Genomic DNA, 3467 nt, shown 5'->3' on the forward strand with positions numbered 1-3467 from the left:
AAGTGATTGCTAATGTTATATGCTTTGTTGCTCACTGTGAAAATGATTAACTCAAAAGAGGTGTTGAGGAGGCGGCGCGCTGAATTCTCCGGTTGCGCACATTTGGAGGCTAAATCAAGTATATGATTATCGGATTGCATTATCGGTTGAATTTTTTTATTATCTGGATTATCTGTGTGACGTCATAATTGCCATTATCGGCCGATAATTATCGGTGACCGATATTATCGTGTATCTTTACTTACTGCGCGGTTAAACGTCCTACACAATGCTCAGCGCGCTTCCGCAAGCATCCACACGCATGCGCACATCGGTTAGAAGCGGCGAGTACTCACTATTTTTGTTTTTATTTAGTTATTTAGAACCTTTTCACTGCCTCAAAGATACTTTTTGCATGTATTACCCTCTCATATTTTTAACCATTCTGTTTTCTTTTGTGTTAGCTTTGAAGCAGTCGATCACATTAGTCACGTAGCGTATTTAAACCGTCTTTATTTGATATCACTATATTTAAGTATTTTCTGCAGGCATTTTTTTAGTACGTTATTCCTGTATGCATCTAAACAAAACGAGTTTAGAGCGCACAGTAGTACTTTGGGTGTCAAATTCGACTAATGTAGGACGTTTCGCCAATGTAGCAGATGTTGGCAAAACACCGGTTCAACGTGAAATCACTGGCATTTTCAAACATTATTTTGCTACACACAAAAATAGAACAAGCCGACGAGAGTATCATCGAAGAGCAAGTACGACAACTTCTACAATTTCTCGTCAAGACATTATAAAGATTCCCAAATGGCAAGGTCAGCGACTGCATACAATAAAGGAAGAACCACAGAGACAAGTATGTGTGTGTTCGGAAGCGAATGGCCACCCGAAGCGGTGGCCCAGTCGGCCAAAAACTGCCAGGTTTTTATCACTTTATGTCGTATTTTGCTGCACTTCAATATTTATTGTGTGCATATGTTTGCTGTGAGTCTGTGACTTATTTACATGTGACACTTCAAGTACATGAAGAATAAAGCACAGGTTTGGTGTCAAAAGAGTTGTTTTGACGTTTAATTTTTAACAAGACAGTTCACACACTTGATACATCATCAATGATTGATAGTGCCTCGGTGCTTTTATGATAACGTGTTTACCATCGAGGCTTTCAACGCAGTTTGGGAAATAAGAAAGAAATTGGACAAAATGCTGGACAACGCAGCTTGCTGGCTTCTATCGCAACCAAGTTCTGCGTCGCCTGCGCCTCAACATTTGTATTCTTATAGCCCCGGATGGGGGGAAGAAGGAGAGTAGTCAATAGCCACGTTTACATGCTGACTTTTATTCATACCGATTCAAATCATTCCGAATGGAAATTTCAGATCAGCTGTTTACATGTCACTTCATCTATTCCGATCCAGCGTTTACATGTGACTGCCTTTATTCCGAAAGGATGTTTGACAACTACCGTCTGACATGCGCAGATTAATCAAAACAAAGCGTCACGTTGCAAAACATGGAGCTCGATTGTCGGAGTGCTGCTGTTTTAACTTTAACCCACTTGTTGTGTTTGTGGGGTCGTATCCGCTTCTGCTGTTTTGCTCTTTTGCCTTGTAGTAGCCGGTTTTCCACCGGTTTCTAATCTGGTCAACGCTCCGGTCTATTCCGGCTTCGTGTAACCTCTCGTGAACTTTTTTAAATATTTCACTGTTCCTCGTTTTACGCCCGTCTAAGCGAGCAATTATATTCAATTCTTTTAAAGTTTGAATTAAATACAATCTTTCCGCCGGACTCCAATTAGGTGCGCTGTGCTTGGAAGCCATGTTGCAAGTGACGTTACTTACGTCACAAAGTGACGTCACCACGTCAGTACGGAGCATGTGCAGAAAGAACGCAACCAGACACCATTCCGCTTCCCTGTTTACAAGATATAATTTTACTTCTAATCGGTTTGGGAAAAGGAATATTCCACCCCTGTGAATCGGAATGAAATTCCATTCTGTTTGGGCCTGTTCATTCCGAATGAGGTGTTTATATGGAACACATTTATTCGGTTTGAACAAATATTCCGATTGTAATTGGAATATTTGGCTCCATGTAAACGTGGCAATAGACGGTTTTCCCCACTTCATTGAGGCAACAATAAAATAAAGAAATAACAAAATAATAGTGGGCTGCTGCAACATGCGACCGCTAACTTTCGTTTTCTCCAGTTCTTTCCACTTGCTTCCCGGTACGTCACCGCTCCCCAGTCTGATCGCCTCTTAAAGGACTGGCGCATACTAGTTACGGACATTACAGTATGATCAACATTTGTTGTTCAATGTTGATGAGCTGAAGATCCATATTCAAGCGTTTCATGTCCGTTAGCATTATTGTGTAACCGGAAGAAAACTAGAGCAGGTTGACAATTGTCACCCCAAACCGTACAACAACACAACGCCACAACCCTCTAGTGGCTTGGCGGTGAATTACAGAGCAACACGTTCCCTTGCCGCAGAACTATCGAATGCTCATTGACGCCGTAGTAGCTTCGTCGTCACCGCAACGCAGAAGCATAACTTAGGCTTAACGCCCAAACTCCACAGTCTAGTTACACAGTTTCCACCACTGATGTGAAAAGCGGACCGACAAATTGGGAACATTACAAGCGTGTCCGCACCAGTCAGTGCAATAATTTTAACTACCGTATTGGCCGGAATATAAGACAGTGTTTTTTTGCATTGAAATAAGACTGAAAAAGTGGGATTCGTCTTATATTCGGGGTATAGACATTACACCCATTCATGACGCTAGATGGCGCCAGATATCATTGAAGCCAATGCTAAACGTGAGGAGTAATGTTCTGTCATGACAGATCTCAGCTACTCTCAAGTTTAACCAGTTTGCATTATTTTATTGCAATGTTTTTCCTTATTCAGATTTGTTTCAAGACCACAGTTACAGTTAGACCTCACTTTGATGGTTAATGCAGTTACTGCAATTTTGTTGTTTCATCACAATAAATTGGTTTATTTACATTTCAAAAACCAGAAGCCATTCATTTACGAATGTGATTGCACTTTAGTTTACATATTTAAATGTTCAGATATGAAGATTTGAATGAGACAAAATAACATGCTTTTTCTCTCAAATATATTGTTATCATCATTTGTTTCAGATGTACTGTTATTATTTTCTGTATAAAAATTAATTTGCTGTTCAAAAAGTGTTTTTTCAAACTTGAGTCTTGAAAAAGAGGGGGTCGTCTTATAATCAGGGCCGTCTTATATTCGGACCAATACGGTAATTAAAAAAGTGGGAATAGCCCTGTTACAGGGGCGCTTGTGAAGTCTGTACAATCACTCATCACTTCACAACATTCCGCCGTCACACTAGCAAACAGAACAGCAGTGCAAACCGGAAAATCTGTGGAAGGTTCAAGTTTAACAACTGGGTCAATGACAATCAGTAGCACGACCGTGGTGCAGAACCCTGGGATT

Source organism: Corythoichthys intestinalis, chromosome 2, assembly GCF_030265065.1.
Source record: "Corythoichthys intestinalis isolate RoL2023-P3 chromosome 2, ASM3026506v1, whole genome shotgun sequence".
NCBI classification, from domain to species: Eukaryota; Metazoa; Chordata; class Actinopteri; order Syngnathiformes; family Syngnathidae; genus Corythoichthys; species Corythoichthys intestinalis.